Here is a 10314-nt window from a genome sequence, read left to right as displayed (position 1 = left end):
TTTTATTAAATCATAGCTGTGTACATTAATACTTTCATAGGGTACACTGTGTTGTTTCTATATACAATTTGAAATACGTTCATCCATCTGGTTAACAGAGCCTTCATGTCACTTTCTTAGTTATTGTGTTAAGACATTTATATTCTACATTTAGAGAGATTCACATGTACCCTTATAAGATAAACCATAGGCGCGATCCCACCAATCACCCTCCCTCCACCAACCCTCTCTCTCTCCTCCCCTCCTTCTCCCCTTTCCTCGCATGAAAAAAATTACAAGCCTTCAGGAGCTGATTATTTACATGTGTCTAATTTATTAACTTTCCCCATGCATTTAAACACAGATATTTATTTAGGTTGGAACCTAGAATATTGGCTTTGAAGTCATCCCAGTCAAATGCAAATTTCATTTTTTTAGTCTTATTTTTGTCATGTCATTATTTTAATTTCATATTATATAGCATGAATGAAGGTCATTCTGCCCCAGATAACATATTTGTTATAATAACCCTTTCCCTTATAACAGTTTAACCAAAATAAGGCATTGCTCTAATATATATATTTGGGGGAAATGGGTCACAAATAGAATAAATGATTTTTGTAAGGATTACTGATTGTGTGGCATCAACATTCATTGTGTGCTTACAGAAAAGACACTCAATTTATGGTCTATGATGCAAGAGAAATTAAATGCTACCAGTAATAGTTTGTCTTCTATGCAGATCCTACATGTAATGATATAATAATGGAAGGTTGAGATTTTTTTTTAAACGGAGAGAAATAGTTAGTTAATATTTCTTATATTATTTTTTAGTTTCAGGAATCCTTACTATTAGTGTATTGCCTTTTAAAGTACAATTAAAAACAGCCACTTTTATTTTAGGGGAATGTAGCCATTAAGTTAGCAGGTATTTTTGGGCTTCTCAGAATGTTGCAGACACTGGGCCCCATCCTGGGGAGCGTAGTGAGTGTAACACACCAAGAGCCGTCATTGCTCTTTGCAGCTACAAAGAGCATACACTACACACACTGTAGTGAGTGTAACACATGAAGAGCTGCCATTGGGGAGCGTAGTGATTGTAACACATGAAGAGCCACCAATGGGGACTGTAGTGAGTGTAACACACCAAGAGCCGTCATTGGGGAGCGTAGTGATTGTAACACATGAAGAGCCACCAATGGGGACTGTAGTGAGTGTAACACACCAAGAGCCCACCACTGGGGACTGTAGTGAGTGTAACACATGAAGAGCTGCCATTGGGGACTATAGTGAGGGTAACACACCAAGAGCCGCCATTGGAGAGCGTAGTGATTGTAACACATGAAGAGCCACCAATGGGGACTATAGTGAGTGTAACACACCAAGAGCTGCCATTGGGGAGTGTAGTGAGTGTAACACATGAAGAGCTACCATTGGGGACCTTAGTGAGTGTAACACACCAAGAGCCATCATTGTACTCTATTGCAATTCAGGTGTGCTTTTATAACTAAAAATCCTGCCTGTGCACTTTCTCCCATAAACCACCCAAGATGGATATGACAATTTGTGTAATGGAGACTCTATAAACATGCTCAGCTCATTCCTGAAACTTATAGGGCATTCACTTTTTGACAGCATAAATCATAAATCTTGGATAAATACCTTATCAACATACCAATTATGATGGGAATTAAAAATATTTTCAAATAGCTTATTTTTCAACATATTTCCCATCTATTGCTAAAATTCAAAATTGACTATTCCCCCAAATGGTATCAAAGTATTGACTTATTTCAGACAAGTATCAGTCAGTTGTAGGGGTTCTAGTCAAATAACAAAAGGATACTTGTGCTATCATTTATATTCTGTAGTGGTTTATATTTTTCAACCTATTTTTTCAGTTAAATAAACGAATTGCATTCACCTAACCCCTCTATAATTTAGGTTTACCAGAACCTAATTACTATTCTCCTTTCTTAGATTTTAAGATGATATTCAAAGGTGTTACTGTCACCTATAGATCAGAAACTATTGTCAATAGCAGTAGCAGGAACTATATATTACAGTGGCTGTGGATGTTATGCCATGAGTATTTCCTTGAGTTAATCTCAACAAAAACAACTATATGAATCCTCAGTTTATGCTTTTAGAAAAAGATGAAAGCATTCAAAGCAGAATTAGTTTAATTCAGGATTTAGATCTGTTCTGTTTATCCCAGACATCCCTATACAAGGAGAGTGTAGGAAGTTGGTTTGAACCACGTTTAAAAGTTTTAGAGTGATGAACTGCTGTGTGTGAAACGCAGTGTCAACTTACTGAATTGAAATGTACTCATTTATTTATCTTGCTTTTTTATCAAGTGCTCCTGTAAAATTTTTATTTTGTCATTCTTATAGACTTTTAGATTATCATCTAAAGCAGACTCATGGTGAGTTGTTGAAATGCTTCATTTCAGAAAGTTACTGGGTATGGCCTAAATTGAAAAGTTAAATTAAATTCCTGCCTATGCAACACTCCTTTTCAAGTACTGAGTCTGATTTCCATTCCTTACTAAGAAATTCATCAGGGATTTTATTTCCACCGACTTAGTCCATTTATTGTTTGTTGGGGGTATTTTCAAAAACAAATCTCACTGTTACTTTATAATCTATTTGACTGAACAGCAAAATCTGGGTTAATATTAAAGTATTGATTGTTTGGGTGCAATTTGACTCGGCATAAAACCTAGCCTGGCGTGATCGATTTCTGGGTGGATGACACGTGGGATGAAATGGTTAACAGCTAGAGCATCTAAACGAAATCGTAAATGGATTTAAAATTAGCTATCTTATGTTTGTCTGCGATACTCTTTATTCTTTGAGACACCAGTCCATTTTTCTTTTAAAAGCACATCTAATCAATTTCAAAGTGAAGAAAAATAAAGCCTGAGCCAGTTGCGAAAATGATTCCTCCTTGAAACGTTCTGAGTGCTGGAATTTATGTTACAGTTCCAGCAAATCAGCCTTCTGGGCCGAAAGGAAGGGGATGAATCGTGTCTAAATCCGCGTCAGGAAGGGCTTGTTTATCGAGCTACACCTTATTTTCTTTTATCTGTCGCTACATAAATAATGGGTGGAATTTGTGGGTTGATTGTACTCCCCGTGCCTAGCATAAAGTTTAGAGTTAAGTGACGGAGCAGTTTTGATTCTTCCTGAAGCATCTTTGTCTTGCTAAGCTCCTTTGCTGGTCTCACCTCCGTGTCTACACTGTTATCCAACATGAGTTTACACAGTTAGAGTCAGTCCCCTTGCCTGTCCGTAGGTCCATACATTCAGTCTGGAAATGAGCCGTGGGTTTCTTGCAGGATGATGATATAGAAATTACAGTGAGGTAGACAGTTAGGTATAAATTGAAGTTTGTTTTTTTTCCTTCTTAGCTTCTAACATATTCTTTGGTAACACTTTTCCGTAGAGGTGATACGTGAGTAAGAATTAACTGTGTCTAACGACGTTTGTCATGTAACATCAGGGGCTTAATGAGTATAGAAATTTATTTCTCTCTTGGAAAAAGAAGTTTGGCAGCGGGCACCGTATGGCTCTGACTTCGCTCCATGACCTGGAGGGTCCGAAGCTCCTGCCTCATCCACCTCGTCCTCTTCAGCTTTTATACTCCGGTTTTCATTCTCAGAATCCACTCATGTCGCAAGGTGGATTCTGGAGCTGGAGCGATGTCACCTCATCCACGTTGCGTGAAGGAAGGAAGCTACGTGGGGAGGACAGAGGGCAGTTCCAGTGGAAGCAGCGGCTTTGCAGGAAATCCACACAACCTGTGCATGTCCTTAGCTTGAGTTTAGTAACATGGCCACGGCTGGGTAACAAGGAGGTTGGGGTGGGGAATGTCGTCTGTAACGGAGTGCATTGCCTCACAAAGGAAATAAAAAGGGAAAATGGATACCGTGTGGGGTTCACAGTCAGCGTCACCAGGCACGTATGTGACGATTATTTCTGTGATTGTCAGTGTCCTCCTCATCCCCCCATGGATGTGGGGATACACGGACGATTCTCAGGCCTGGGACACAGTAAACGTTCACACAGCTGCTTTTCAACTTCTCATTTCCCTTGTCGTTCTTACAACACTAGCTGGTGGGAAGTCTCCAGGCTTTGTGGGCTTTCTTGATGACTCACATTATCTTGTGACTTATTTCACTTGAGGGGTTAACATGTGCTTTGTCTGAGACTGGCGTCTCCCTGAACTACCTCTGTCCTGCAATGCCTTCCCTACGCAGCACGGCGTGTGGGTCTGTCCTGTCTGTACACCAGGTATGACATTGAAAATAGAGGGTTACTCATTCTCTGAAGTGGAACAGGGTTAGCCATGGGGCCGATCCATCTAGTCTCCGGGAATTTTGAGGACTGTAGATTTCACTGGAATACTCTGTCTACCTCAGGAAGCAGCAAGGTCTTTAGGGACTAGTGTGTCATGGGACCCCTGACGCCAGTCACAAGGCTCACCTGTAAGGTCCTCGTACTTCTTGAGTAACATGATAATCATAGAATACTCTTCTCCTCAGATCTGGTAAACCACACATCGGCGCTTGTGGTGTTTTATCTACAGACCCACAGGGGCTGATCTGGTGGCTTTGTGGCTGCTGTTATAATTTACAAAATGACATTTTGCCGCTCGAGATACCGATGTCTTTGCGTTTTGCTCTTGAGTTCTAAGAATTGCTGATTATTCAGATTTGAACCACTGCACATAATACTCCTGAGAATGAAATGGTTTAGCAGGACTTACACCAATACATTTGTGACCTGTTCACTGATGAAAGGACCTGCGTATTTTTTTCCCCCAAATGAGCCCGTGTTATAAATAACTGGGTTCTCCAGTAACTACGAATAAATACTGGTTCTTGTATTTGTTACTTTTGTGCCTTTGAGCAGGTCATTGAATTCCCAAGGCCTTAGTTTCCTCATCTGTACAATGGGAATACTTAATGATACTTGTTTTGTACTTCATGTGGGAGAGTTAAATAAATCATAAATGTGAAGTGCTAACAGTATTTCTGGAGCCAGAGGTCCTTGAACTTATTTTTTTATTACTACTGTTAATATTATGGAAATAAATTTAGGTAACTAGCTGATTTAACTAGAGCATTGCTATGTAGCAAACTATCCCAAATCTAATGACATAAAATGACCACCATTTTATTATGCTCACAAATTATGTGGGCAGACTTCTGGTCACCCTGGGGTGAGGGCTCATCTCTGCTCCCCCATGTCTGGGCTTTCAGTGGGGAAGATTGCAGAGGCTGAAAGTAGCTCAGAGCTGGGGCCGGGAATAATCTGGAGGCTTCCTCACCTGCATGCTTGGTTTCTGGGCTGGGGTAACTTGAAGGCTGTGTCCATCTGGACTGTTGACTCGAGAACTGACACATGGTCTCCCATGTGGCAGGGACTTCTTCTAGCATGGCAGTGGTGTTTGGAAGGGGGACATTCAGAGAGGCAGGTGAATGAGGTGGCCCAGGGGAAGCTGTGTGGTGTCTGATGACCACACTTCAGACCTCAAAGAGCATCACTTCTGCTGCCTTCTGTTAGCAGAGGCATTCACAGGCCCTCCGGATTCAAGGCCTCAGTCCTCACATCCCACCACTCATTATAAAAGGATGAAAGGTGACAAGAAATTAACATGATTAAGTTTGAAAACAGTTTTTCATCAAAAACTGCCTCTGTCCTGCAGTGCCTTTATTATTCTGAAGAAAGTAAGGAAACCGTAGACCGTCTCCCTGTAATATGGGTAAGTAGTTAAAGATTTTCATCAGAGCCCTAAAATCACTGAAAATTTAATCTCACCTTTTAATCCTGTTAAACTTGGACATTTACACTGTCAATTCTAGGATGAATTCAACAAAAAAAGTCCTTGTGGTCCTCAGCTATGTCCTTTTCCTTAGGAAAACGAACTTCTTATTTCTTTCATCAGGATTAAATTGCCTCCTTTTCAAATGTTTGCATCAGTAGCAGGCATATAATAAATCCATTGTAAGTGTTGAATAAATTTAAAAAAATTATCACAGATCAGATTGGCTTTTAGAAGAAGCCTGTAAGCACCTTTTAAATGCTAAAAGTGGTAATAGGAAATAAATCATTTTTAAGTCAATATTATATTTACTAATATTACATTATTAATGTCATTAACATTATTGCTGCAATATTTTGTCAGAAGATTTGAAAAACCAACAAAGGTGACTTTGATGTCAAATTCGTTGTGAACAAATAACCAAGTGATTTCAGTTTTATTTATTGATTTATTTATTTGTTGCAGTTTGACCGGGGCCGGGTTCAAACGCGCCACTTTCAGTATGTGGGGCCGGCACCTTACCTACTGAGCCACAGGTGCTGCCCCCATGATTTCAATTTTTGAATGACAGTGAGTGAATAGTCTTAAGTCCTTTCTAAGAGCGGTACTTATAATTACATTTCAGCTGTGAATGTCTGATTAGTTTCCCAAATTGATCCCTGTTATTTATTTGGAAATAACAGCACATCATCAAACTCAGTTAATCGTTTACTTGTTCAGATAACTATGTTCTGGGTCATTTTTGATTTGTATCTCATTTGTCTCCAATTAAATGCACATTTTTAATTCTCGTTCTGATAGCTTATTAGAAAACATGGCATTATGACGTCACTGCCCAGTGGTTTGATACTATTTTAAACTTATGAAACACAGAAAGGAAATCTATTCACATTTAAATGACCATACTCTCTCCTGCTTGTTCTCAAGTCTGCTGTTCGATGTTTTTATTTTTATTGATCTGTGACTAGAAGCCCTGTGCAAAGGTAGGGGTCTGAAAATGATCCAATGCTCCAGTGTAAATGTGTCTTTTCTTGGTGCCCTGCCCGCTGTGAGTGAGGCCAGGCTGCCGAGGTTCAACTGTGTCATGTTGGTTTTTCAGTTACTCATTCTCCGTCTGAGCCAGTTAGAGGAGCAGCTCTGTTGGTTAACTTTGTAAATCATTCAGGAATCTGGCTGCCTTCTTAACACGTACCTGGGCCTTTGGGCTGCAGTCTGCAGGTGACTGCCACTGGGTGTTTGTCTAAACATGATTTAGAAAATTGGATGCATGCTTTATTTTTGCTCAGCTATCAAAAATTAACCTGCCTGAAATTAGCAAACACAGCAAAATTATGTTAATGATTCTGACTCAGGCAGAAGACTTTCTTTCTTAAATAAACCTGGCTAATCCAAATTCCAAACATTCAGCTTTTGGTAATTTTATATTTGCTGTCTGACTAAGATATATTCATCATCACCCTCTCTCACTGTCTGAAACCTCCAGGACCAGTGTTTTTCAACCTTTTTAATCTCAGGGCACACTGGAACTTACAGTTAAACTTCCTTCCATAGCATGCTTAAATTATGTTGATCAAGAAAAAGTTAAGAAAAGAATATACTTACTGTGCTTTGAAGTTCTTTGGAAAATAATTTAACTAGCGATCTTCTAAACTTTTTGCGACACACCTAAGATCCTGGGTGTTGAAAATCACAGGAATAATCTGTCCTTTGGCATCGCCTGGGGACATTCATTAAACAACCTGACTGGTCACAAGGGTGAGAGTCCCTGTGATGCCTGCAGGGAGCTGTTTATATGTTCGGTTCTGCTCATATACGTATGTATTTAAGAAAATGTATATTCACAGCCTTCCCAGTCAATACCACTTGATTTACACATGTTTACATATGTTTATTTCTAGCATAACGTTGTATTTCACAAAGTGAGGTTCCAGTGCTTTGGAATCCTATATAGATAGTTAGTAGATGGTCATATCTGTGAGGGTTGCGAGATGGTCGCTAAAGGCTTTGGCAGCCCTACATTTTTTTTTAATGTGGTTGAAGTGCCTATTTATTTTTTATTTTCAGTTTTTTTATTAAATCATAGCTGTGTACATTAATGCAATCACAGGGTACAGTGTGGTGTTTTCATATACATTTTGAAATACTCTCATCAAACTGGTTAATGTAGTCTTCATGTCATTTTCTTAGTTTTTGATTTATTCATACTCTGCTTTTAGAAAGATTCACTTGTACCCTTGTAAGATAAACCGTAGAGGTGACCCCACCAATCACTGTCCCTCCCCTCATCAACCCCCCTCCCTTCCTCTCTCCTCTCCCCTCTAGACTTTTGAACAACTGGATACCTAAAATTTTACCAACATTATCAATAATTTCAATCAATGTGAATGGCTTAAATTGTCCTCTAAAGAGGCACAGATTGGTTGATTGGATACAGAAACTCAGACCAGGCAGCCCTACATTCTTACAATTCTGTGAACCATGATGGTTTTTTCCAAAATGAAGCCTCCGAGTCTACCTTTTTGGCCTAAGTGTAAATGTTATTTTTGTTAACATGCTGGAGAATCAGGTAGCGTCACCACCGTCACTAGCTTGAGCAGAGGGAAGCGTTCTGCTTCCCCCCGGTCCCCCCTTGTCATTTTTGCCACTGCTCAGCCTCATCGTGCAATATTTCATTTCGGTTCCAGGAATAGCTGAATCCCTGGGCCGAGTCCAGGTGAGGAAGCGTTCCCCATGTGCTTCCCAATTCCCTTCTGTCCTGTGGGACACTGGAGATCACTGTTTTGTACGTTTTAGAAGTGCTGTCATACACTCTGAAGCCTCAGGGGTTAAGCAGGGATCTTTCAAAGTTAGGTATATATTGTGTTACTGCTGCCAGAACATCAGATTGTTTTAAGGAGCCAGAAATCCAGATTTTCTTTTTTTTTTTTTGCAGTTTTCGGCCGGGGCTGGGTTTGAACCCACCACCTCCGGCATATGGGGCCAGCATCCTACTCCTTTGAGCCACAGGTGCCGCCGACAGAAATTCAGATTTTTGTTCAGAAAGGGTCCACTTTCTTGGTACTGTTTGAAATTATTTAAAAATCTCCAGCAGATGAATAAACAAACAAACGCATAAGTAAAAGTGACACAGCTCTGCGTGACCAGGTCAGCGTCTAGGTAGAACGAGGCATGCCCTCGGCTTGGAGCCACTGCACATTCTGTTGTGACTCATTCCCGCATAGAGGCCCCCCCGGGGATTTCTACTTCCTCCCCACTGCTGGGTTGTACAAGTATGAAGATGCCGGGAAGCTATAATTATCCATGGATTTTGACCAAAAGCTCCTCAGTCCGGTTTCCATGCTGTTTAAGTTCCAGAATAAATTTCTGTCTCTTGAATTCATCTCAGATGGACAGGCGTCCCAAGATCCAGGCATCCTCTGGTCACCCACACTCTTCCTTTGGACCAGTCACTTGCCTTCACCAGTGACTTGTGGGTCACTGCAGAAGATTTTACTTTTTTTTTTTCAATTTATTTTTTAATCTTCCAGCATCATTCCTGCCCTTGACTCAGTGCACGCCAATGGGTTCCTTCATTCTTTTTACCTTGACTTTTATCAGGAAGGAGTGTTTCATATCATGCCCCTTCTCAGCACTTTCAACCCCCTTTCACTTATTACATCCCTGGGAGAATGGGATGGGTAATACCCACAGAGTGACTCTAATTGCAGTGTAAACAGGGTGAACACACATTTAAATGAAAGGAAGACGCTGTTGGCTGACATTAGAATGACATTACCTGTCTGCTTAATCTATTTGCTGCCGGCAGTCAGGGTTGATATCCCGTTTTTCTTGAATACAGACTTGCTCACTTAGTGAAATTTTTAAAGTGGAAAGTTCTCAAGTAAAGAGCTGCTGTCTGAAGGAGCTTTCAGGGCACAGAAGTTACAGCATATCCAAATGGGTGCACTAGAATCCCTGAAATGATTCCATGGGTCTTCCTAGGAAATGAATTTTGAATTCCTCTCACTAAACATGAGTTGATTTTATTTCCCTGTCTCCCAGCAGACGGCCCCGACTGTCATGCGTGTCCTTAACAGTTACCGTGGTGAAATCTGTTCTGTATTATCTTACACATGTCCTTCCTACATGTCAGATGCTCTATATTCTGAAAGGATAGAATTATAGTCAGAGATTCCATTTTTGCGTATTTACTCTGTGGGAGATGTGAATTAGATCGTTTTATGTTGTCTCGCACATCTACTAAGTACATTTATTTTTCACAACAGTGTTATGAAAAAGTGTCATTATTACTGTTTTGCAGAGGGGAAGTCAAGGTGCAGGACAGAAATTACTTGCCCAGATCACACAGGTAGTAAATTACTCCTAGGAGTCCAACACTCTCACCCTTAACCATTGTACATACTGTCTCTCCTTCCTTAATTGGAAATAACTCGTGGTCATTGTAGCCAAGATTGTTCCGAGGGAACAATAAATTCTTCTCTTGCCTCATACCACTGGGTCCCT

Source organism: Otolemur garnettii, unplaced genomic scaffold (assembly GCF_000181295.1).
Source record: "Otolemur garnettii isolate 467f Iridium unplaced genomic scaffold, OtoGar3 scaffold00130, whole genome shotgun sequence".
Lineage (NCBI taxonomy): Eukaryota > Metazoa > Chordata > Mammalia > Primates > Galagidae > Otolemur > Otolemur garnettii.
This window is presented reverse-complemented; position numbering follows the sequence as displayed.